Source organism: Hyla sarda, chromosome 7 (assembly GCF_029499605.1).
Source record: "Hyla sarda isolate aHylSar1 chromosome 7, aHylSar1.hap1, whole genome shotgun sequence".
In the NCBI taxonomy this organism is placed as follows: domain Eukaryota; kingdom Metazoa; phylum Chordata; class Amphibia; order Anura; family Hylidae; genus Hyla; species Hyla sarda.
The window spans coordinates 50,621,720-50,649,681 of record NC_079195.1 but is presented as its reverse complement, the minus strand read 5'-3'; the positions used below and the strand labels follow the sequence as shown (position 1 = coordinate 50,649,681).

At 43.2% G+C, this 27,962-nt stretch overlaps 1 long non-coding RNA gene across 1 annotated transcript in view; it reads right to left on the bottom strand.

Moving 5' to 3' along the window:
• LOC130282232 (uncharacterized) overlaps nucleotides 1–27,962 on the bottom strand; it is a 183,682-nt gene that overhangs the window by 100,274 nt on the left and 55,446 nt on the right. The window contains exon 3 of the long non-coding RNA XR_008846293.1: nucleotides 16,283–16,355. This is a non-coding gene — a long non-coding RNA (uncharacterized LOC130282232). The remainder of the gene's footprint in view (nucleotides 1–16,282; nucleotides 16,356–27,962) is intronic.

Genomic DNA, 27,962 nt, shown 5'->3' with positions numbered 1-27,962 from the left:
AAGGCCCGGGAGCTGCAGGTTATGCATCCACCATTGAAGTAGACCATGCAAACAATGTAAACCTTGGAGAAAAGTTGCTTAGCCCTGGTTGGTCCCTTTTCAGAACTCCCATCACTTGATGGACTAAACACCAAACTACTGGTCAATTGAATCGGACTCTGACTTTTTCAGTCCGATTCCATTGACATTAAGTGCCAACAGTTCGGTGTTTAGATTTGGATTGTTTTTGGGACACTGAGGGTTTGGTGTTGGTTTGGCTAGTTCGTTCTTAGGTGCATAGTAGGGAGTGAACCTCTCCTATACACTTTTTGTTAATAAACTAGTTTTTTAGAATTTAAGGTATTGGGTCATTATCTTAAAGGTCATAGAAAGAGCATGAAATGGGCGTAATGCCCATAGGGGTGTGAACCCACTGTGCCACAAGTGACAGCTGGCCAGGCAAGCAAAATGAGGCAAACAGACACTATGGTAGGCATCAGATGCAGCAAAACTGGACAAGTGGCAGGCTATGGTCATAAAAACCTTGATCAGCATATAACACAGAGACCTAAGCAGTGCAGGAAACTAAGTATTGCCAAGGCATCAGGGAACGGGTTGTGCTTCTTCATATAGGGAGTGCCTTTCAGGGATTGGAGGGGAAACTACTAGGGAGTGCATGTTGGCCCTATAAGATCCAAGCAGTGCTCACGAGCAGCCCTTAACAGACAAGGCAGAAACTGAACCAAAGGCTGAAGCAGCAGGAGGGAATGCAAAAGATGTTGTCTGATGCTGGGAAGAACACATAGTACGCCGGTGGTTTTCAACCAGCTGTGTTACAACGGGTAACAAGTAACTGATCTTTATGCCAAGATTATCCAAACCTGGAGAGCCCATTATAATGTTTTCCATGGGTCCACCATTTATCCATGTGCTCTGCTGGCAACATGTCAGTTGATAAGTCTGGTAATAACTATGAATAGCATTACAAATCACCATATGTAGAAAAAAATGGAGCACTCACCAGAAGAATCTACCAGACTGTTTGTATTGTGATCCTGCTGAAATAAAGTACTGTTTAGAAGATACATGTATGGACAACTATTGATTATGTGTGTAGCACCACAGATTCCGGCCTTATGGGATGTGTGAAATTGAACTGCCCAGCAGAGATATACCTGAGAGTCTCCTGAGCAGTAGCCCCTTGAGAAAGTGGTAACAAAATGGCGTAAGGGTACGGAGAAGCGCTCAGATGGGTCAGCACACAGGCACCTTATGATATGTGTATGCACTTTAAGATAAACATAGTCAGCGACAGGGATAGGTGCTCCCAGGACATTATTAATGAGAACGCAATACTCCTCTGTTGTTGTTCGGTCTACATCTGAGGTCCTTATTAATCCAGATTTTGAGAGCTGTTTTTATTATATTTTTCAATAAAATATATATTTTGCATTTATTCAAGCAGTGTGGTGTGAACATTTTGTCATTTTGGATTCTACTTTTTTGTGTTGCTGAGTGTCTTAAGGGACTAGCGGTGCCAAAGCGTTTCTCTAAGTTTTATTTATGAATAGCATTAAATTAGAAGATAACCTAAAATATAAACAATACAACACATGGACCAGTGAGATGATACAGAACATCAATGCAAAATTTGTCCATCTGCAAACTGGCAAACTTGTGCATTTTTGTTCCCTTATGTCTAGTAACTATGTCTAAAACGACAGTACATTTCCACTGCATTAATCTCTGATCATCTAGATGTGCAGCCGACCTGCATTGTGTTATCAGCTAGCGACAAGTTAAATAGACTTGGCACCTTCTGATCTCACTCTATAAGGTCAATTACTTGTGAATTTTTAACATCTGTTCCTTGATACATAACTAAATAGCAGTCTTGTCTACACATAGGGAGCTGTACAAACTCATTAGTCGCATTCCTACAGAAGTATTCATCACTGACATCCTTATATTGATGGGTCTCACAACTTCTGTCCTTACCGTGTACTTGGCTCACATAGGTGGCCAAAGGATCTTCTCCCACTGGAACAATTAATAGCCTTACCGACAAAATACTTTTTGCGTAATTACTCTTCATTAGTGCTCAGCGTCAACAAGAAGATATATGTGTTCTTAATAGGTCATTTAACTCAGAATTTTTTTCCGTTAGTAACATTTTTTTTGTCTATATGTCTCCTTTGTATTACACAAATCCTTAAACATATAAAATACATTTTGATAGACTGATGTGATATGAGGACAGACTGGATTCTGGATTATCGGATGGTTAGGCATATGAAGAATTTTGTAATGGGGCATTTTAAAGGGGTACTCCCGTGGAAAACTTTTTTTTTATTTTATAAACTGGTGCCAGAAAGTTAAACAGATTTGTAAATTACTTCTATTAAAAAAATCTTGATCCTTCCAGCACTTATTAGCTACTGAATACTACAGAGAAAATGGTTTCATTTTTAAACACAGATCTCTCTGCTGACATCGTGACCACAGTTCTCTCTGCTGACATCTCTGTCCATTTTAAGAACTGTCCAGAGTAGGAGAAAATCCCCATAGCAAACATATGCTGCTCTGGACAGTTCCTAAAATGGACAGAGATGTCAGCAGAGAGCACTGTGGTCATGATGTCAGCAGAGAGCTCTGTGTTCCAAAAAGAAAACCATTTCCTCTGTAGTATACAGACCCTAAAAAGTACTGGAAAGATTAAGATTTTTTAATAGAAATAGTTTACAAATCTGTTTAACTTTCTGGCACCAGTTGATTTAAAAAAAAAGTACCCCTTTAAGAAAAGATGCACACCCATACCTATAGCAACATATGTTACTTAGAGATGAGTTAAGAGATTAGATATCTTGAGATTTGTTTAAAGGTGCTGGTGCCAGAAAGTTAAACTGATTTGTAAATTACTGCTATTTAAAAATCTTAATCCTTCCACTACTGGGCCAGTTTGTGGAGGACCCAACAAGAAGTGATGCCTTGTTGGATCTGATCATTTCCAACAACGCAGAGCTGGTTGGTAATGTAACTGTGCGGGAAAACCTTGGTAATAGCGACCACAATATAGTTACTTTTGACTTAAAATGTAGAAAACAAAGACAGGCGGGGAAGGCAAAAACATATAACTTTAAAAAGGCAAATTTCCCTGGCTGAGAGCTGCACTACAGGACATAGACTGGGGGGAGGTGTTCTCAAATACGGATACAGAAGGTAAATGGGACATCTTTAAATCAACTCTAAATAACTATACAGCTAAATATATACCAAAGGGGAACAAATATAAACGATTAAAACTAAATCCTACATGGCTGACAAATGAGGTTCAAAGAGCAATAAACAACAAAAAAATTGCCTTCAAAAAATTCAAATCTGATGGGTCAGCTATAACATTTAAACAGTACAAGGAGCTTAATAAAATCTGTAAAAATGTAATAAAAACAGCAAAAATTCAAAATGAGAGACAGGTGGCCAAAGAAAGCAAAACTAATCCTAAATGCATGTAGGACCCCTTAATAATGATAATGGGGAGGTTGTCACGGGCGATCAAGAGAAGGCGGAGCTACTGAATGGGTTCTTTAGTTCTGTATACACTATGGAAAAAGTAGCTGACATTGGCCAGGTCAGTGCTGGTAACACATCATATAATGTACTGAACTGGCTTAATATAGAGATGGTACAAGGTAAGTTAAGTAAAGTAAATGTAAGCAAATCTCCAGGGCCGGATGGACTACACCCAAGAGTTCTTAGAGAGGTAAGTTCAGTAATATCTGTACCCTTGTTCATGATATTTAGAGATTCTCTGGTGTCTGGTATTGTGCCAAGGGACTGGCGCAAGGCGAATGTGGTACCAATCTTCAAGAAGGGCTCTAGGTCTTCGCCAGGCAATTATAGACCGGTAAGTCTAACGTGCATTGTGGGTAAATAGTTTGGAGGACTTATAAGGGATTACATACAGGAATACATAGGGGATAATAGTATTATAAGTGATAGCCAGCATGGGTTTACTAAGGATAGAAGTTGTCAAACCAATCAAATTTGCTTGTATGAAGAGGTGAGTAGAAGCCTTGACAGAGGAATGGCTGTGGATATAGTGTTTCTGGATTTTGCTAAAGCATTTGATACTGTCCCTCACAGACGTCTGACAGGTAAGTTAAGGTCCTTGGGCTTGGAAACTTTAGTTTGTAACTGGATTGAACACTGGCTCATGGATCGTACCCAGAGAGTGGTGGTCAATAATTCGTACTCTGATTGGTCCCCGGTTATTTATTAGTGGTGTACCCCAAGGTTCAATACTGGGCCTGCTGTTGTTTAATTTATTTATCAATGATATAGAGGATGGCATTAACAGCTCTGTTTCTATCTTTGCAGATGACACCAAGCTTTGTAGCACAGTACAGTCTATAGAGGATATGTATAGGTTACAAGATGACTTGGATAGACTAAGTGTCTGGGCATCCACTAGGCAAATGAGGTTCAATGTGGATAAATGTAAAGTTATGCATCTGGGTACTAAGAACATGCATGCATCGTATGTCTTAGGGGGGATTAAACTGGCAGAGTCACTGGTAGAGAAGGATCTGGGTGTACTTGTAGATCACAGACTACAGAATAGCATGCAATGTCAGGCTGCTGCTTCCAAAGCCGGCAGGATATTGTCATGTATAAAAAGAGGCATGGACTCGAGGGACAGGGACATAATACTCCCCCCTTATAAAGCATTGGTACGGCCTCACCTGGAATATGCTGTTCAGTTTTGGTCGCCTGTTCATAAAAGGGACACTGCGGAGTTGGAAAGGGTGCAGAGACACGCGACTAAACTAATATGGGGCATGGAACATCTTAGCTATGAGGAGCGATTAAAGGAGTTACAATTGTTTAGTCTTGAGAAGAGACGTTTAAGGGGGGATATGATAAACGTATATAAGTATATAAATGGCCCATACAAAAAATATGGAGAAAAACTGTTCCAGGTTAAACCCCCCCCAAAGGACGAGGGGGCACTCCCTCCGTCTGGAGAAGAAAAGGTTTAGTCTAAAGGGCCGACACGCCTTCTTTACCGTGAGGACTGTGAATTTATGGAACGGTCTACCTCAGGAACTGGTCACAGCAGGAACAATTAACAGCTTTAAAACAGGGTAAGATACATTCCTGGAACAAAATAACATTAATGCTTATGCAGAATTATAAAACTACATCCCTTTCCCTTATCCCCTTACACCCTTCCCTTCAATTCCCTGGTTGGACTTGATGGACGTATGTCTTTTTTCAACCGTATCAACTATGTAACTATGTAACTATGTACTTATCAGCTGCTGTACACTACAGAGAAAGTTATTTTCTTTTTTGAACTTATTTTCTGTCTGACCACAGTGCTCTCTGCTGACACCTCTGTCCATGTCAGGAACTGTCCCGAGCAGGAGAAAAACCCCATAGCAAACCTCTCCTGCTCTGGACAGTTCCTGACATGGACAGAGGTGTCAGCAGAGAGCACTATGGTCAGACAAAGTAAATTAAAAAAGACAAGAACTTTTATATAGCAGCTGATAAGTACAGGAAGGATTAAGATTTTTTTAATAGAAGTAATTTACAAATCTGTTTAACTTTCTGGCACCGGTTGATAAAAAAAAAAAAAAGTGTTTTCCACTGGAGTACCCCTTTAAGGTCCTTTCTGTCAGGTATGTTTTGGTTTCAAACTCTGATTAGAATTTGGAAATGTCCCAGTTAGCATGCAATTGTGCAAAGTATGTACACGAGCAAGGATTCTTGTCAAAGACAAGAGTCTCTGCACCTGTACAGTACACTTAGCAACTAGAGGAGAAAGCAGTGACACTAAATACTGAAGTTGATAGTGATAGGCTCAGTCCTCCTTTCTTTATTTTGGGGGACTTGAGTTTTCTTATAGTGGAGCACAACTTGTAACAGATGTGTTTGTCTGTTGCTCTCACAATAGCACCAGACCCTCCTGTTCAGTTGTGGCCAGGACTGGTGCAAGGATTTTTCCCACCGTAGGAGAAAGCAAATTTTTCCGTCCCTTGACACCGCCCATTGGCTCCACCCTTTGACATGCCCCACCTTATTACGGTGACACACTGTAACAAACCTCCTGAACCAAACCAGCCATGGTTGTGGCATCGCTGTGATGGTGCCCGGGGAAATTAGACACATGGTGAGCAAGAAAGGGGTTAATGGTTCCATTCAGCTCTTTGTGTTTTCCACTTTGCTCCCCTAAAACACCCGTCCCCTACTCTTTCTACCCTTTCTTCCTTTCCTTTCATAGCCCCTAGCAGTTTGTTTTTTCTCCTTTCCGTATGGATCTTCTGCTATCTTGTGTCTTCTTCCTTTCCCCATCACATCTCTGAGCTCCTGTTACCTTGTGTCTCCCCCAATGGCACTCCGTTTTCACAATACTTGATACCTTTTGGTTCCCTTGTGACAACAATCTAGCCCCTGACACCTTGTCTCTTACCCAATAAAGCCACTGTTACTTGGTGTTGCCCTGCTCCCCCTCCCCTCATAAAGACTCTGCCTTCTTTTGATCGCCTGGTCTTTTGCACCTCCCTTCCCACCCACCTCAAACTACTTAGAATCATGTCCCTTAGCCAGCAAAACGCCCTCTATTATTAATAGCACAAGCAGTATCCCTAATAATAGTGTTAATAACAGAGTGCCGCCTATAATTAGCAGCACAATCCAAAGATTCCCAACTGTACAAGCTGAAAATAACAATAAAAAGATAATGTATAGACCACACCACAAACTTTTAAACTGCTAGAGGGTCATATGCAATTGCATTTTGATGCACCACACGTAAGTCAAGTTCCGCCAATTTCTCTACACTGGATTTACTAACAGGTGTATTCCTTTTAGTGCAATTTTAGTGCATGTATGCCATTGGAGCACATTAGTATGTGACCTCCTTAATGTTTTAAGCTAAAATGATATAACAACTCTTTGAATTTGCCCAATCTTACAATGTGGCCCTGGCCTAGAAAATGTACAAGACTAAAGTTCTATGTCTTACCACTCCAGTCGAGTGTTTGTAGTCGGCAGTGTGAAGAGATTCCTTTTCACCATGTCTGTTCTACATTATAAAGACTTAATGGAACAACTAAGCTCAGCCGGCTGGAGATTGATTTTATGTAATCCAGAGACTTAAAGAAAAGGAGCACTATGATTTTCATTCTACTGTATGCAATTCGCATACTGACCATGACAGACTCATAATGCTAGGTGTTTGTGCTTTGTTAATGGAAAACCACAGAGAATTGCAATAGAACTGGATGCGGTAAAACATATTTACTTGTTTCTTAAAGTCTCCTCTTAATTTTATTTATTTCTGTTATGCACTGTGCCACATTTCTCTATACAGATTGTTGTCATTCACATTAGCCTCTGACCCCAACTGGAGCTTAAAATCTCATTTCTCTATCGTTAGCTAATAAAGAGATCACATGAACTCCGTGCAGATTTTTTGTCCTTGGTTGGATTTGAAACTGATTCCAGCGCGGTAAGGCAACAGAACTAACCACTGAGTCAAAGTGTCCTCATTCATGTCACAGTCAGGCCCTTAGTCAAGCAGTGAATCCAATGGGTCGCTATTAGATTTGGCTTAGGGTTATACTTGGGTGCAAAGTTTAAAGGACTGTTACATTTTTACCTTGAAGTGTTACTGTCATTAAATACAACAATTGTATAATGTAATTTTGTGTTATGGGATGATTATCAGTGTTACTGAAACCTTAAGGGTAATCATGCAGCGTGAACCAGGTGATCCTGATGCCCCAATGGGATGCCGCCTAGCCAAATCCTTATACAGTCATGGCCGTAAATGTTGGCATCCCTGAAATTTTTCAAGAAAATAAAGTATTTCTTACAGAAAAGGATTGGTGTAACACATGTTTTGCTATACACATGTTTATTCCCTTTGTGTGTATTGGAACTAAACCCAAAAAATTAGGGAAAAAAGCAAATTGGACATAATGTCACACCAAACTCCAAAAATGGTCTGGACAAAATTATTGGCACCCTTTGAAAATTGTGGAAAAATAAGATTTTCAAGCATGTGATGCTCCTTTAAACTCACCTGGGGAAAGTAACAGGTGTGGGCAATATAAAAATCCCACCTGAAAGCAGATAACAAGGAGAGAAGTTCACTTAGTCTTTGCATTGTGTGTCTGTGTGTGCCACAATAAGCATGGACAACAGAAAGAGGAGAAAGGAACTGTCTGAGGATTTGAGAACCAAAATTGTGGAAAAACATCAACAATCTCAAGGTTACAAGTCCATCTCCAGAGACTTAGATCTGCCTTTGTCCACAGTACACAACATTATCAAGAAGTTTGAAACCCATGGTACTGTAGCTAATCTCCCTGGGTGTGGAGGGAAGAGAAAAATTGATGAAAGGTGTCAACGCAGGATAGTCCGGATGGTGGATAAGCAGCCCCAAACAAGTTCCAAAGATATTCAACCTGTCCTGCAGGCTCAGGAAGCATTAGTGTCAGCGCAAACTATCCATCAACATTTTAAATGAAATTACACCAATAGCAGGAGACCCATAAGGACCCCACGGCTGACACAGAGACTAAGCAAGACTACATTTTTCTAAATGAAGAAGATGCCAAAATCCTTCTGGGAAAACGTCTTGTGGACAGATGAGACCAAGATAGAGCTTTTTGGTAAAGCACATCATTCTACTGTTTACTAAAAACAGAATGAGGCCTACAAAAAAGAACACAGTACCTACAGTGAAATATGGGGGAGGTTTGTCACAGCGACCGGAGCGCCCGCTGCCTCAGCCCTCAGTCCCGGGGTCCCGGCCTCTCTCGGTCAGACGCACTGACCGGGAGCGTGGGTTCCACAGCTTCAGGGACGCGGCTGGCGTGGCGGCTGGTTCCCGCTCACGTGCCGCGTCCCTGCCCGGCTCACCTGATCCTCGGCGCATGGCTCCCTGCACTCCTGCATCCCGGCGCACGCGCGGCACCGCTCTCTATGGGCGTGCGCGCGCCTGATTCAGTAAATTTAAAGGGCCAGCGCACCGGTAATTGGTGCGCTGGTTCCTCACCTCCTACTGTGTCCTTCATATATAAGCTGCCTCCCCCTTCCTGCCTTGCCAGATCTTTGTGCCTTGTGCCTCTGAGAAAGTGTTCCCTACTGTGTTTGTTGCCTTGCCAGTTGCCGAACCCGTTGCTACAGTCTACTCGCCTGTGAACCTTTGCTGCCTGCCCTGACCTCTGCTACGTCCGACTACGCTCTTGCCTTCTCCCTGTATACCACGCTATATCAGCTGCCAGAGAGGTTGAGTTGTTACTGGGGGACACGACCTGGTAGTTTCTGCCGCAGCAAATCCATCCCGCTTTGCTCTGGTGAAGACCAGTAACTGCTTAGAACCGGTCCTCCAGTACAGCCCGCGCCACCGCCTCTCTGGTCCAGAGGATCCACTACCTGTCCTGCAGGTTCGCGGCAGTAAGATCCGGCCATGGATCCTGCTGATGTTCCCCTGCCAAGTCTAACGGACCTCACCACCATTTTGGCCCAGCAGGGTGGACAGCTGGCCCAGTTGACCGCTATGTTGCAGCAGCTCCTGCCTTCTCAGCAACAGCCAGCTCCTCCGTCTGCACCTGCTGCATCACCTCCACCTGCAGTGGCCACTGGATCCAGAATCCATTTGTCCCTACCAGACAAATACGACGGAGATCCCAAGTTGTGCCGAGGGTTCCTGTCTCAGTGCTCTCTTCACCTCGAGCTACTGTCTGATCAGTTTCCATCTGAGCGAGCCAAGGTAGCCTTCATCCTCAGTCTGCTCTCTGGGAGGGCCCTGGCCTGGGCTACACCGATTTGGGACCGCGCTGATCCAGCCACCGCATCTGTCCAGAGTTTTTGTCAGGAGTTTCGTAATACTTTCGAGGAACCTGCCCGGGTTACCTCCGCAGAGACTGCATTGCTAAACTTGTCCCAAGGAAGTTATACCATGGGTGACTATGCCATCCAGTTCCACACCCTTGCCTCTGAGCTGAACTGGAACAATGAACCTCTCTGTGCCACTTTTAAGAAGGGACTTAATTATGACATTAAGGACGTCCTTGCTGCACGTGACCTGCCTACTACCCTGAGTGACCTCATCTTGCTGGCCACAAGGATCGATAAACGTTTCTCCGAGAGACAAGAGGAACTCCATCTTAAAAAGGAAAGAGCTTGTCCTAAACGCTGCCCTCTTCTGACTCCTGTGGTCCAGCGTCCATCTCTAACTGTCTCTGGGTCTTCCGCTGTGGAGGCCATGCAGGTGGACCGGTCTCGCCTGAACCCGCAAGAACGAAGCCGTCGTAGAGACGAAAACCTGTGTTTGTACTTAGCTAGTACCGAGCACTTCCTTAGGGACTGTCCTCTTCGTCCCCCACGTTTGGGAAACGCTCGCACCTAGTGAATGTGGGAGAGGCATCCCGTGGGGGGGGCGTCCCGTGGGCTGGTTCGAGTGGCATTTGGGGCTGCTTGGCCAGTGGGTCGTTCCCCTCCCGTGGGCACTGGTGTCATGGCGGTGGTGGTCGCCGCTTGGTGCCGCGCCATTTTATGCTAGGGATGTTAGGGACCCGCCACATCCAGGTGGCCGTGACGAGGCTAGCGGGCTTCATGCACTTTATGATCATAAAGTACACAAACGACCTGTTTGTTTTATACATATTGCTGAGAAGCGTTAGATCATTAGTGCATTTTGTGGATGTGCGACCATGTCTTTTTTTTTTTTGTCTCTGTATCCACGGAGATGGATCAAAGTCTTAAAGTCGCACTCAAGAAATAAGCTAAAAATAAAAAGAATAAACACAAAGGTGTTCAGAGTTAGTAAGAGTGTGGTGTGTGGGATTTTTTTTTTTTTTACGTCTGTATCCTCACTTTTGAAACTTAAAAATATTTAATTGCTATGCTTCTTTAGAATCATTTTTGCCCAGCACAGAGCAATTTTTGTAAGGGTTAAAATGAGTATAACACCCCACCAATGATCAGATTGGGTTCACTTCTTATACCCATTAACACAATAATTTGTGTATGTATAATGCACAATACTATATTAAGTAGAGCAAACAATATAATTGACTCTCTAGATATCTACATTGACCAGTTAGGCTAAATTTTAGATGTCGTTTTTCTTCCATTACATAGCATGCTTAAAAAAAAACATGAAAAATGTATAAAGTATGCAGCTCAGCGATGGATATTAAGATTGTAAATTGTGAATTACACTCTGTAAATGTCTATTACTGGTTACTGCATCCTCCATGCAAGCCACCGAGGTTACCTGGATCAGCAATTATGTTTCATCAATTAAAATGTTCTTTGTTCATAACCTTGCAATCCATCAGTGACTGACAAAATGCGCGGTGTATGTGTGCAATGAGAGAATTAATTGTCTGAATTGTTTACGCCAAGGGTTGGAACTTTCACCTGCAGAAAAAAACACACAAGGCTTTTCTTCATAGCATGTTTACTGATGAGGAGCGGGCCCGGTATCGAAAAGAAGAATAAATCTAAATGTTTATGATTTTATATTATAGGGTGGCAAGGATTGGGAAGCCAACATAATAACGTGAAATATGTTATATGTAAAATGGAGGGGGAGGGAAGCCACAGCAGGAGGTCGGTGCTCACCATTGAATTTAATCAAAACTGACATCAATGTAAATGCTTTTGTGGTAATAACATACATCAACCATAGCTGCAGGACTGGGGCTTAGTATGGAGTTAAATATGTGAATAGTTAGAAAATTAATATAGAGGGAACCTATTGGACTGAATTCATGAGACATTTTTTCCATACATTTGGTAGCATTACAAAAGCAGAGAAGAAAAGAGTAGGTATCTAAATGCATTTAGTATAGAAGGGGCCCCTGTGCATGAGTGATAAATGGGCCCATTGCTCTGGAACTGCCAAATTAATGACAGAAATTGGCTGTCCAAAGATAAGCAGCCCTTCTGAGATTTTTTTTTTTTTTTTTTAGAGGGTTGAATTGGGCTGCCTAAGAGACCCCAAATCTGCATGGCCTATGTGGTATTCTAAGGTAGGACATGATGGCAACTGTATACTGAGCATAATTCTTGGACTTTATGCCTTCTGCTCAGTGAATACTGGCTGGGCACAGAGTATCCAGCAAAGCAAATACAGGAAGATAAGTGGCAATGCACAGCATTCAAGCCAGAGACAGTGATAGGAAGTTTGCTAGGGACCTTTGGTAAGTCCTGTAATCAGGCCTGGACTTTTATATTCACCTGCTATCTGGCCTCTAGTGACCATTTAGTGGTCACTAGATCACTACAGGGGGAGAACCCTAAAAAACAAGCACTAGAAACACTGAGATTTATCAAAACCTCGTGCATAGGGAGACTTGACCAGTTGCCCATAGGAACCTAACATATCACTTCTTTTATTATTCAGTGGCCTTTTTTAAAAAACTAAAGAAGGAATCTGATTGGTTGTTATTGGCAACTGCTCCACAGATTCATAGCGATGATAGCACAGAGAGTAATTGCACCTTCAATTTGTTGGTCCGTGGCTGTAATACTTTTTTTTCAGCTGTGTGAAAAGTCAATCCTGGTCTTGGCATCTTTGGCGGGACCCTGGGTATCTCCCCCTAGGTATCTGAGCAGGATATCGCCAGGATGTATGCATATGTGCAGTTGTGTTAACATGTTAGCAACTTGGACATATGCATTTGTCTTAGGGCAGGAAGGGGTTAAAGAAGAAGTCTCCTGGGGAAAAACGTATCCATTATTTTTAGATCGTGGGGGGTTCGACTGCTGAGACCCCCGCGATCTCCTGTATGGGGCTCTGGCTCTGCCTGGGAATGCAACGCCATGACCCTTGCCTGAAGCCGGGGCTGCCATGTCCTCTCCAATTATTTGTATGGGAGAGCCAAAGATAGCCGAACCACTTTCCCATAGAGATATATGGAGGGGGCATGGGCAGGGGTCGTGACACTATGTTCTCGGGGAGAGCCGGGGCCCCATACAGGAGTTTTCAGGGGGTCCCAGTGGTCGGACCCCCGCGATCTAAAACTTATCCCATATCCTGCGGATAGGGGATCAGTTTTTCAGCATGACATATCTCCTTTAATATACATAATGCTTCTGCTAATTTCATCAGACCCATAACTTATGTAAAGTGTATGTAAACAGCCGGTCCTTGTACTTAGATACAGACCACATATATTATTACATTCTAGTTAAGCCTTTTAACTTTAGTCTTCCATCTCTCCCCCCTCCGTAGCTGTGGATCTCTCAGCATTCATGCTCCTCACGTTCAGCTGTCTTGCTGAGTAAAAGAGTAATACAAGCCCATCATAATTTTATATTGTGTGAGCCAGAATAGCAGGCTGGGTTACTTGGGTCAAGCTCAAACTATTCTTTTCATCCTACAACAAACTTGCATTTCATGAAATGAATGGACATCTATTCTATGCCGTTTACTGTGATAACAACTTGTCCCATTCAACTTGAGTAGTGTTTCCCAACCAGTGTGCCTCCAGTTGTTGCAAAACTACAATTCCCAGCATGCTTGGGCAGCCTTTAGCTCTCCGGGCATGCTGGGAGTTGTAGTTTTGCATCAACTGAAGGCACTCTGATTGGGAAACACTGAACTAGAGCAAACAAAAATGTAATATTTTGCTGACAGAATGGTTACCTGGTTATCACTTGGCATGGTTATCCATGTTGGGCTGCTACCCCATGGTTTATGTGTTAATTTCTGCACCCGAAATACTAATGAGGGATTAGACTGACTAGGTTTAGGCTTAATGTTGAATGGGTAGAGCCTCAATGTCACTCCCCTTCAAAAACAGTGGTTACCACCACCTTAAAGGGGTACTACAGTGCTTAGACATCTTATCCCCTATCCAAAGGACCCCCGTGATCCTGCACGCGGCTCCCTGTTTATAATCAGTCCCCGGAGCGTGTTCCCTCCAGGTCTGATTACCGGCAACCACAGGGCCGACGGCATGTGATGTCACGCCTCCGCCCCCGTGTGACGTCACGCTCCGCCCCTTAATGCAAGCCTATGGGAGGGGGCGTGACAGCAATTCCGCCCCTCCCATAGGCTTGCATTGAGGGGCGGAGCTTGATGTCACACAAGGGCGGAGGCGTGAAGTCACACGCCGTCGGCCCTGTGGTCGCCGGTAATCAGACTCGGAGCGAACACACTCCGGGGACTGATTATAAACGGGGTGCCGTGTGCAAGATCCCGGGGGTCCCCAGCGGTGGGACTCCCGCGATCAGGCATCATATCCCCTATCCTTTGGATAGGGGATGAGATGTTTAAGCACCGGAGTACCCCTTTAACCATCCATGGATGTAGTTGCAGTCTGTGGACAGTCAAGGGGCTTGTCACCCTCAACACAATCAACCTTATGACTACTGATGATTCTGAGATCTACGTCTCTGGCACAGAAGTCATCTCTCTGCTATCAAGGATCTCAGAGTGTTTTTTTTTTTTTTTTCCTCCTCCCGTTTTTCAAAACTCAACATAGCGATCATAGAATTAATTATCATTCTCCCATCTCACCCACCTATCCAAATTAAAAATCACAGTCAATGGTTCCACTCTCTCCCCAGTCCCATACATCCTCTGTTTTAGGATAATCTTGATTTTGCTTTGTTTTTCAAAAAATATTTCCAAGCCCCCATCTCATCTAAAACTATACATACAAGCCCTCATCTCATCCCAAACCATACATCCAAGCCCTCATCTTATCAAAAAACATACATCCAAGCCCCCATCTCATCTAAAACCATACATCCAAGCCCTCCTCTCATCTAAAACTAAACATACAAACCCCCATCTCATCCAAAACCATACATCCAAGCCCTCATCTTATCAAAAACCATACATCCAAGCCCCCATCTCATCTGAAACCATACATCCAACCCTCCTCTTATCAAAAACCATACATCCAAGTCCTCATCTCATTTCAAACCATACTTCATAGCCCTCATCTAAAATCTTACAACCAAGCCCTTATCTCATCTTAAACACTACATCCTAGCCCTCAACATGTTCTGCTTAAAGGGGTCATCCACCATAAGGTGATTTTAGTATGTACCTGTCAGACATTTATGGACATGCTTAGGAAGGATCTGCGCTTGTCTTGGGGCTAAATGGCTATGTCATGAGATTACCATAATACTGTGGCTAGCTTTTTGTGAACTTGTATTTCCTGTTAGACTTTTCTTTTTTTGACTACAAATCCCACAATTCCATTTTCCTCCCTCCCACACATCAGCCACCCCACCAATTGAAACAAAAGACCAGTGGTTTTCAATCAGGGTGCATACAGCTGTTGCATTCATTGCAGATTGATCTCTCTCCCACCAAGCGATCCCTACACCCATTGAAGCAGACAGGCTCCCTGTCATCAGCTGACTAGTGAGTCAGGTCTCGGCTGCATTGCAAGCTGGGAAAAATCCGAGACAACAGTCATTTTGTATGCTGTTAAAAATAAATAGTGGGGTAAAAATCACAGAAGAATTGTGAGAAAACCATCACACACAGTTACAGACACTATATTATGAACTACACTAACTTTACAGCCCCTGTAGCATAGTCAAATAAAAAAAATTCCCAGAATACCCCTTTTAAATCTAAAACATCTCATTACTTTTTCAACTTCGACAAAAATACTAGTGCATACCCTCCTCATCTCCTCCATTTGCATTATTGCAGCTGTCTTTCATTTAGCACCCATGCCACCCTCCAATCTCCTTCCTCTCAGAATCTACCCTCTGCCAATCCATTCACTGGCTGCCATTGCCAAGTGAATTCAGTTTAAGCTGTTAACATACAAGACTGTCCACAACCTTTCCCCGGGGTGCATCTTTAACCTCATCATTCCCCTCACATAATTCCTGACCGTCTAAAGGCCTCCTTCAGTGCTCTTCTCTCATCTGCTGCTTACCGAACCATTTCCAAGACTACTACCTTCCTTTTTCCATATTCTGGAACTCACTTAATTGACAACTCAGACTCTTATCTACAGTTGAAATCTGCAAAGACAATCTGAAAACCCATCGATTCAGAAAATCCTACAACCCACAAAAATCCTACTGTAACGGTACTGCACTATGAACTGCTGCTTCCTTCACCTTGTAGATTGTAAGCCTCATGGGCAGGGTCCTCTCTTACTCTTTCCAGTTTGTCATTTACTTCACTCTTGTTTCTTATATGGACATTTTATAATTTTGCTCTGAAATAATTAATAATAATAATAATAATGTTGCAATAATAATGTTGTAATAATAACAACAACAATAATCTTACCATTTGTTATTTATAATATTGGCATTTTCCTATGTGGCAGAAAGACTGGGTGCTCCAGCAGCTTCTACATCCCCTATATCCACATAACAAAATGTATTCAATCATGCAAACATTTTAGCACATTTTAACATTTTAATGGTTTACTAAAAATAGTTACATCAATACTCTTCATTGCTCATAATATGTAGAATAATGACCTAAGGAAAAATTAACAGCATAGCTATTAAATTCAGGTTGATTCCTAACGCAAAGTCTTTGCAAGTTGCTGGACCTTGCCATGGATCTAGAATAGATAAGCCTTTTCTCTTAAAGGGGTACTAAGGCAGAATTTTTTTTTTTTTAATCAACTGGTGCCAGAATGTTAAATAGATTTGTAAATTACTTCTATATAAAAATCTTGATCCTTCCAGTTAAAGATGTGCGAATTTTTGAAAGATTCTATTCGGTCGTTTCAACGAATTTTCTGAAAAAATTTGGTTTGATCCGAATTTATTTGTGGTGAATCGCTATTACAAACATCTATTTCTGGGCTACAGAGAGACTCAATAGGGGTGTAGAACACTTTGCCTTGTCACAACACTCATAGAGACTGTGCAGTGTTAGTGAAATAATACTGTTATTCAGTATGGCATGCCGATTACAGGCGTCACTATTAGAATCACTGTTGAAGAGCAGCACAATGACAAAGCCTGGAGGTGGCATCAGTATGAGGAGACCAAATGGCATCAGAATGACAAAGCCTGGAGGTGGCGGCAGCATGAGAAGACCACATAGTGGCTGAAAGACACAGCTTGGAGAAGGCGGCAGCATGAGGAGACCATATAGTGCCTGAAAGACACAGCTTGGAGAAGGCGGCAGCATGAGGAGACCATATAGTGGCTGAATCACCCAGCCTGGAGGTGGCAAAAGCCTGACCATAGGGCCCCACAATTGATAAGATTAAATATATTTCTAACATTTAAATGGAAGATTTCAAAAAGATGAACCTAAAAAGTTTTATTTAATGTGTCAGCAGCATGAGGAGACCACATGGCGGCACAGTGACACAGCCTGGAGGTGGCAGCAGCATGAGGAGACAATAATCTGGCAGAATGACACAGCCTGATAGTGGCTGAATGACAAAGCTTGGAATTGGCAACAGCCTGACGGGACCATAGGGCCTCCCAATTGAAAAGATTAAAGCTATTTTTTAACATTTAAATTGAAGATTTCAAATAGATGAACCTAAAAGGTTTTATTTAATGTGCCAGCAGCATGAGGAGACACCATGGCGGCACAGCGACACTGCTTGGAGGTGGCAGCAGCATGAGGAGACCATAATCTGTCAGAATGACACAGCCTGGAGTTGGCAGCAGCAAGAGGAGACCATATAGTGGCTGAAAGACACAACCTGGAGGTGGTGGTAGCATAAGAAGACCATATAGTGGCTGAATGACACAGCCTGGAGGTGGCAGCAGCATGTGGAGACCATATAGTGGCTGAATGACACAGCCTGGAGGTGGCGGCAGCATGAAGAGATCATAAAGTGGCTGAATGACAACATGGAGCTGGCATCAGCATGAGGAGAACATATGGTGGCAGAATGAGACAGCCTGGAGCTGACATCAGCATGAAGAAAACATATGGTGGCAGAATGAGACAGCCTGGAGCTGCATCAGCATGAGGAGAAAATATGGTGACAGAATGAGACAGCCTGGAGCTGGCATCAGCATGAGAACATATGGTGGCAGAATGAGACAGCCTGGAGCTGGCATCAACATGAGGAGAACATATGGTGGCAGAATGAGACAGCCTGGAGCTGGCATCAGCATGAGGAGAACATATGGTGGCAGAATGGAGGTGGCATCAGCAGCATCATGAGTCCAGAAAGTGACCCGGTGACAGAGTGAGGCGGTGGGTGGCAATACCAGTAGCCGGTGAAGAAGGTGGGTGAAAGAAGGAGAACTTGGCATCAGATGTGTGGCATCATGCAGGTGGCAGGGTAAGAATAGTAGCTGAGGAAGGTAGGCAGAAGAAAATGGTCTATTTTTATAAAAGTGTTAGTGTGCACAAGTAAGTATTGAGGATATGCATTGCGTAAAACTTAACTTTTAATAATATTCTTAGGATAAAATATATGTACCAAAATTTTTATTTTATTTAACAAAAGGAAATGTGTGCAAAAAACACCATGTGACACCTACACCACCAAGTATTGATGTGATGCAAAGACCTCTAAAAGGTGGAAGGGAACAACTTATGGTCCATTGTAATCGGTGGGGGTAAAAACTTCCCCTGTAAGGCCCTACTCTCGCATTATTAATCCCCTTTTTGTCAGGTGTTACTTACCCGTAAAAGGCATCCCCACACAGGAACCTCTCCCTATTTCCACCAATGTATGATCCATTGTTGCAGGTGGGGGTAAAATCTTCCCTTGTAAGGCCCTACTCTCGTACTATTAATTCCCTTATTTGCAAGTGTTACTAGCCCTAAAAAGGCGGCCCCACACAGGCACCTCGCCCTATTTCCACCAACAAACACTCCCATTTCCCAGGGTTTTTAGTTGGAAATTAGGAGAGGTTCCTGTAAGGGGCCATGCTTTTTTGGACGGGTAACTTGCCAAGAAGGGAATTAATAGTGTGAAAGTGGGGCCTTACAGGGGAAGATTTTACTACCACCTGTTACAATGGACCATACGTTGTTCCACCTATTAGAGGTCTTTGCATCGCATCAATACTTGGAGATGTAGATGGCACAAGGTTTTTTTTTAATACTTTTCCTTTTGTTAGGTTTCCCAAAAATGCTGGGTCCAAATATTTTATCCTAAGGAAAGTTACGTTTTAGCTAATGCATATCCTCAATACTTACTTGTGGTCTAATGCAGAGGAATTTCTGTAACTGGGGACCAGCACCTTAACCCCTTAAGGACTCAGCATTTTTCCGTTTTTTCCTTTTCGTTTTTTCCTCCTTACCTTTAAAAAATCATAACTCTTTCAATTTTGCACCTAAAAATCCATATGCTGGCTTATTTTTTGCGCCACCAATTCTACTTTGTAATTACATCAGTCATTTTACCCAAAAATCTATGGCAAAACGGTAAAAAAATCACTGTGAGACAAAATTGAAAAAAAAACGCCATTTTTTTTACTTTTGGGGGCTTCCGTTTCTAAACAGTAAATTTTTCGGTGAAAATGACACCTTATCTTTATTCTGTAGGTCCAAACGATTAAAATGATACCCTACTTATATAGGTTTGATTTTGTCGTACTTCTCGAAAAAATCATAACTACATGCAGGAAAATTTTTCCTCTAGTGACCCCTATAACTTTTTTTATTTTTCTGTGTATGGGGCGGTATGAGGGCTCATTTTTTGCGTATTTATAACACTGGGGATGGGGGAGGCGATGAGACAGCTGTGGTGTTTGTACTCAGGAGGATTGTGTATAGAAGCGAAGTGGGGACCAGATAATGCTTGTATGTATGGTCCCAACTTCGCTTCTATACACATATGCCTCTGAAGCTCTATCACTCACAAGCGGAGCATTAGTAGAGCATCGGGCAGCAGGTTCCCGGAGAGATGCTCTGCTAAGAAAATGCTTGTCAATGATGGCGCTACCGGGAGCTTATGATTACGCTGTGCGGGGCATGTCATTGCGCTGTGCGGGGAACATATATAAATGCGCTGTGCGGGGGACATATATACATGCGCTGTGCGGGGCATATATACATGCGTTGTGCGGGGGACATATATACATGCGCTGTGCGGGGAATATATAACATGCGCTGTGCGGGGGACATATATACATGCGCTGTGCGGGGCATATATATAGATGTGCTGTGCGGGGGACATATTTACATGCACTGTGCAGGGGACATATATACATGAGCTGTGCGGGGCACATATAACATGTGCTGTGCAGGGCATATATAACATGCGCTGTGCAGGGGGGCATATATAACATGCGCTGTGCGGGGGTCGGGGGACAAGATATATAGAAGCTGTGGGAACATATACATTTCCCCCAGCGATTCTATATATCTTTCTCCACCGCAGCTCTTCTATTTGAGAACCCTGCCGGGATCCCTGAATGGCTCCTCAGTACGGGCCATTCAGGGATCCTGGCGGGGAATTTGAAAATGAAAGTAAAATACATCGTACATCGCTGGGGGGCGGAGCATGCCGCCCACTCCCCTGCTTAATAACCTTTGATTGGATCGGGTCTCAGAAGTGAGACCTGATGCGATCAACCCCTTAGCCCCTGTACTACTACCCCCAACATGGAACAGACCCTGTTCCATGATGGGGGTAGGATTTAGTCAGTTTTGAGTCATTTCCCGACAGCTCAGAGCTGTCGGGTTTTGGTGAAGAAAAATTCACAGGTTTTCCTGTGAGTTTTTCATCATACTCCGAGTGTTTTTTCTTTTTTGTCGGGAACACACCCCTTTTTGTGATAAACACGTCCATTTTGACGGGTTTAAAAAACACTCGGAGTGATGATATATTTTGTCGGATTGTGCAACCAAATTTGTGTCGCATGGGCTATGCGACACAAATTTGGTTGCACAACCCTACAAAAAGAGTCTGGTTGACATTAGTAAATGAGGGCTACTGTGTATTACACCCAAAAGTGTACTTTCTCTCTCTCTCTCTGTCAGTGCCTTTATGCAGTGATTTGCTGCTGTCAAGCTGTTTTTCTGAGCAAAGCACACAATGCTCTATCTCTCTTTGCAATGAAACACTCTCTCTGAAATAAAACGCTGAAGTGAGTAACTGGCCGCAAGATGACTGCCGATTATATAGGGCTGTGACATCACAGGGGTGGCTGGCTGCTGATAGGCTGCATGCTGCATGTGATTCAGGGTCACCCCGCCTACCCTTGTTTCTGCCTTCCAAGGATTCCTTGCCCCATGTCCTCACATGTGGATCTGCCATTTTTAGATGCCCATGAGCCTGGACCGCACTAAATGGAGTTTAATGAAGCGATTTGTCAGATCGAATCGCGGCAATTTTCGGATTTGTTGCGAAGCAAATTTTTCCTGAAATTCGTAACGAAATTGGATTCGTCAGACTCGATTCCCTCATCCCTACTTCCAGTACTTATCAGCTTTCTGTCTGACCACAGTGCTCTCTGCTGACACCTCATGTCAGGAACTATCCAGAGCAGGAACAAATCCCCATAGCGAACCTCTCCTGCTCTGAACAGTTCCTGACATGGACAGTGGTGTCAGCAGAGAGCACTGTGGTCAGACAGAAAATAAATTCAAAAAGAAAAGAACTTTGTGTGGAGCATACAGCAGCTGATAATTACTGGAAGTAATTTACAAATCTGTTTCACTTTTTGACACCAGTTGATTTAAAAAATAATTGTTTTCCACCTGAGTACCCCTTTAAGGGTCTATTCACATGTTGAGGTAACACAACGGGTTACTGCAATCATTACAGTAATAACATGTCCAAACACTGTGGTTTTTGCAAAATAATAGCAAAACAAGGGCATTTTGAAACACTTTTGCAGTAATCATAGCACAATATGGCTATGTAATTATGCTTTAACTGCAATGTGTGAACAGACCCTTAGCCTTTTTCTTCAGTTTCTCCCCCCTGTTGCTGTGGATCACTCTGGGCAGCATTCATGCTCCTCACGTTCAGCTGTCTTGCTGAGTAAAAGAGTAATACTAGACCATCATAATTTTATATGGCGTGAGCCAGAATAGCAGGCAGGGTTACTTGGGTCAAGCTCAAACAATTCTTTTCATCATACAACAGGCTTGCATTTCATGGAATGAATGGACATTTATTCGATGCCGTTTACTGTGATGACAGCCTGTCCTATTCAACATGAATGGCTTAAATGTAATGTTTAGTTGACAGAATGGTAACCTGGTTGTCACGTGACTTGGAGGCTGCAAGAGATTGCGGGACTGTTTTCTCACATACACCGATCAACCATAACCCATAACCTTAAAACAAATGACAGATTAAGTGAACCGTGTTGATTATTTTGTTAAATTGATGTCTATGGAGTATATTAGTCACAAGTGATCAGTCAGTCTTGAAGTGTATATGTTGGCAACAGCAAAAACGGACCAGTGCAAGGATCTGAGAAATGTTGACAAGGGCCAAATAGCGATGGCTAGATGACTAGGTCTCAAAAACATCAGGCGTTGTGAGATGTCCCTGGTATGCAGTGGTTACAACCTACCAAAAGTGGTCCAAGGAAGGATCACTGCGGAACCAGTGAGTCTTAGGTGCCCAGGGTTATTGATGCATGTAAAGAAAAAATTATATCCGCCTTGTCCTATTCTATGGAAGAGCTACTGTGACACAAATTAATAGAAAATGTTACTCCTAGATATGATAGAAAGGTGTAAGAGAACACAGGGCATCAGTCAAAGTGCCCAAAGTGACCCCTGGTTGCCCTCAAAAAGTTCATTCAGTAAACACATGAGCATCAGAACTGCACAGATGGGTAGGGTGGCAACAAGGATGGCTTCTCTTATTGGCTGCAAAGAACATGTGACTAACTGACAGTTGTGATTTTCTTCTCTATCCCAGAGGGGTAGGGTGACAACAAGGATGACTTCCCTGATTGGCTGCAAGAGATATGTGGCTATTCACTAGCTGGTACAGTAAAAAAAAAAAAAAAAATGTTAACCCTTGCACAGCAATTAAAGTTAAAGTATGCTGATAACACAGAAAAACACAAAAAAATACAATTATCAGAACTACATTAGGACTCAAACCTATAATAGAATTGGCACCTTGAGGAACTCCAACCACCAGAACAGAGTTCAAGTAGCGGAGGTGTTACTGCTCTGGGACACTATGCTAATCAATCTCTGTGATTCAATGTAGTCTGGCAAATGCTATGTTTTATATGTATTTATGATGTCTGTAATGTTATGCTTTCATTTACATTATTTGAAAAGGTTTTATAAATACTGTTGATACCACTGTAACTGTAATATACCAGTCACAGCTATAATCAATGAAGAGTTAACACATGCACTTACAAACTGGAATCTTCCAGAGGGAATAAAATAGTTTGCTATGGTCTAGCCTCTCTACTAAGAGGAAGTTTACTTAATGAAGAGCTAGCTTCTCTAGGACGAGGATGTTTTGAAGTATGAATATTTGCAGAACATGGGAAGACCAAAACTGGGGTGACAAGTTGATATATTATGAAACCTCTGAGCTCTACCAGGATTCACATACATCCTGCTCCAGGGAGAAAGGCAAGGGAAATAAAGGAAAATGAAGAGCTAGAGTAAAGTGGACCAGCTCCAGGTACTGTGGTTACATGGGTTGCCATTCACCAGCCACAAGTCTAACTATTTTTTAATGTTTAACAACTGTGTCTCCCTTGTGGTAGAATATACTGTTTCATCACATTGTCTGACCTTTTCATTGCACATAACCAACAATAACATTCCAATCGCTAGCAGCCATGATGGTACAGTGAGTTTGCGCTGGAAGAACGTCAATAACATCATCTTTAGTGCAAACCCCAGCTTGAAGAGAGTGTGAGAGTACTATTAGAAATATTTGAGCCACTGTGACCATTAAGACCTTTATGGTGACCACTAAGACCTAAGACTATTACCCTAATCATCTTAATAAGACCCACTGGGCCCACTGGTCATAGGTTTCCCTTTTTAATAGAAAGCTGCTCATGCCCCCCATATAGAGTACTGCTCATATACCCTAGAGGAAAGGAAAGATGGTGCCTCCAGCTCCTCCACGACAAAAAGTGCTTGTGAGAATTAAAACATTTTGGTTTAATACTGTAGGTAGGCATTTGAAGATGAAAAAATGGACAAAAAAATGGAAAGAAAAAAGTGAAACTCCAGTGTGTTTTGAGCTACATGTAGTCATGGCTCTTAGTTATGGCCCTGCCAGGACTAGGAGCTACATGTAGCTTCAAACATCTTGGTGTTCTGCTTTTTCTTTTATCTTCATACTTTTTGTCCATTTTGTTCATTTTTTAATGCATTCCTATTAAATAAAAATGTTTTTATTTTCACAAGCACTTTTTTGTTGTGGATGAGTTCGAGGCACCATATTTTCTTTCCTCTAGTCTACTTATGGGATAAGGCCCATTCTATGTGGTCCAAGTTCTCCTGCTGCTAAAATGCATGATCGTCTGGGAATCTGTTCACACTGGAGTGGGTAGCCCACCCTTTTTTCTACCATTTTTTGTGCTTATATACCCCCTCACATAGAATGGAGCTAATGGTCTTACATACTCTGCTGCTAATGGTTTTCCTCCTCAAAAAGACTGCTGATCATGGCTCTTCTTCTCACAAATACTGTTACTCATGGCCTCATATTTACATAGACTGTTAATCATGGCCCCCCTCACACACACTACTGCTCAATGGCCATATTATAGGCAGATACTGAAGCCCCCTTCCATATAGACTGATGTTCATGGTCCCATTTATAGAGACTGTGACTCATGGCACCCCTCGCATCAGCTGCTGCTCAGGCCCTCACCCCCACACAACAACTTTGGCTCATGTGTCACCTTCCACATATTTCTGAAGGGACCATATTATCGCTCTGTTTGTTGTTTTATCATTTAACCACACGCAGGAAGCCGATGTAAATTGATACAGTAATATATAAGATACCGTATATACTCGAGTATAAGCCGAGTTTTTCAGCACGATTTTTCGTGCTGAAAACACCCCCCTCGGCTTATACTCGAGTGAACTCCCCCCACCCGCAGTGGTCTTCAACCTGCGGACTTCCAGAGGTTTCAAAACTACATCTCCCAGCAAGCCCGGGCAGCCATCGGCTGTCCGGGCTTGCTGGGAGTTGTAGTTTTGAAACCTCCGGAGGTCCGCAGGTTGAAGACCACTGCGGCCTTCAACATCATCCAGCCCCCTCTCACCCCCCTTTAGTTCTGAATACTCACCTCCGCTCGGCGCTGGTCCGGTCCTGCAGGACTGTCCGGTGAGGAGGTGGTCCGGTGGGATAGTGGTTCCGGGCTGCTATCTTCACCGGGGAGGCCTCTTCTAAGCGCTTCGGGCCCGGCCTCAGAATAGTCACGTTGCCGTGACAACGACGCAGAGGTGCGTTCATTGCCAACGTACTCCTGCGTCATTGTCAAGGCAACGCCTCTATTCCGGGCCGGAAGCGCGGAGAAGAGGCGCCCCCGGTGAAGATAGCAGCCCGGACCACCTCCTCACCGGACCACCTCCTCTCCGGACAGCCCTGCAGGACCGGACCAGCGCCGAGCGGAGGTGAGTACTCAGAACTAAAGGGGGTGAGAGGGGGCTGGATGATGTTGAAGGCCGCAGTGGTCTTCAACCTGCGGACCTCCGGAGGTTTCAAAACTACAACTCCCAGCAAGCCCGGACAGCCGATGGCTGCCCGGGCTTGCTGGGAGTTGTAGTTTTGAAACCTCTGGAGGTCCGCAGGTTGAAGACCACTGAGGGCGAATGATGAGAAGAGGATGATGAAGGGGGGTGGGGATGATGAAGGGGGGGTGTGGGATGATTACAAGGGGATGATGAAGGGGGGATGTGTGGGATGATAAGGGGATGATGAAGGGGGATGTGCGGGATGATAAGGGGATGATGAAGGGGGGATGTGTGGGATGATAAGGGGATGATGAAGGGGGGATGTGTGGGATGATGACAAGGGGATGATGAAGGGGGGATGTGTGGGATGATGACAAGGGGATGATGAAGGGGGGATGTGTGGGATGATAAGGGGATGATGAAGGGGGGATGTGTGGGATGATGACAAGGGGATGATGATGAGGATGTTAATGACGGGTCTGGATGATGACAGGGGGGGATGAGGTATTTCCCACCCTAGGCTTATACTCGAGTCAATAACTTTTCCTGGGATTTTGGGTTGAAATTAGGGGTCTCGGCTTATACTCGGGTCGGCTTATACTGGAGTATATACGGTAGTTACAAAAAGTATGTGACAGTGTCCCTCCCTTGTTCAAAAAGATGACAGAAAAAGTTTGAGGAGCTGTTTCAAAACTAGTTGCTTTGTAATCATTCACAGTGACAGATGGGGCTGGATGTCATGTTTTATATGATTGCTTCATCAATAGTTAACAAGTTTACCAAGTTTTTGCTTGGGGGTGTGGCAGTGGAGTGTCATGGCGGGTGGGGGGCAGGACACTGGTTGGAGGGGGCCTCACAGTAGCTGTAGCCCAGGGGCCTACAATTTCTTAATCCAGCCCTGACTGTCCCAACTGTCAGGGACGGCTGAAACAACTATGACATTGATATTATTGTTATATGAAGTGTTGTAGTTGTGAAGACCACATCCACACCTCATTGGTGGCAACAAGTGACATGTTTCTTCAAGTTGAGGACATGTGGTATTATGTGCTGACGTTTCTTTATGTGTCTCCTATAGCTGTGTTTTCCTTTCTTCACTAACAGTCTGGCACTGAAGGTTTCATGACCTATCTCTTGGTATCTGTCTATCTCACCTCTTTTACTGCTCAGCACTCCAAGCACTTGTTTCACAATATGTGACCTGCATCTTTAATGGCGTTCCCCCAGATCAAGTACTCATCTAATCTCAAGTCCTTGTTAGTGGATGACTTGCATGTAAATATGCTATCTGAAAACCATAAGCCTAAGCATGAATGTTATAGCATATTATAGCACAGAGATTGGTTCTTATAATAACCCTATTAGAATAGTTGAAAATCCATTTAAAATGCGTAGTGCATAATTGAGAGCCCTTGGAAAATACACAGAGCATTACAAAGATTGAGAGATTATATAGGGGATTAAAGAGGTTGTCATTTTTATTGTGAAAAGGGTCCCTCTAAAATGAACTGATGACAGGTTGCCCTGCTGCTGGAACCCCGAGTTAGCTGTAACCTGAAAATGTGTCTTCAGAAAATGAACTATTGTCTACATCAGCACAGCAGCCCATTTGCAGAACTGAAGTCCTGGGTTCAAATCTACCAAGAACAACATCTGCAAAGAGTTTGCATGTTCTCTCTGTGTTTGCATGGGTTCCATGACACAGACAACAAATAAAAACAAAATATAAAAACAATAAAAAAATATACCCCAGCACATGAATATAGCAAGTTAAAGCTATATTACACCTTACTACAATTATTATATACAGCATGTGTGCTCCTCTTCTTATCTGTGTTGTCCTCTGCTTAATGTCCCTCACAGAGCTCTTCACCTAACACCTGCTATCTCTAAAATGGCTGCTGGACTTGGGCTTGATTTGCTGGGATTTGGGAGGCATTATGGGGGAATTCTCTGAGATCATGTGTTCCTTTCTCCTTCTCCTTTCTCCCATGTAGCTGATGTTATTTTGGTAAGTTCTACTTAACTGGACTGTCTGAAGTTTAATTTCTAGCTGAACACAGCTTTTAGTAAAGTTCTGACAGAACACAGGGTCTACGGATTCAGTTTGCTTAGGATGTCTTCTTCATGGACAGATGAGCATTACAATAAGAATGAGTGATCAACTTACCTATGTGAGCACGCATACAGAAATAGCTGTCAATCATTGAATAGAACATATCACTTGACTCCTAAGCTTTTAATGAGTTGAGGTTTAAATGAATAAAATAATTTTTTTCCTAAAACTTTCTTCAACACTATATCAGTTTGCTCAGCTCTTCCTGCTTTATAACATGCTTCTGGTAGATCAGGCTGCCTGTTCAAAGTGACAGGTTTCCTTTAAGGCATTAAT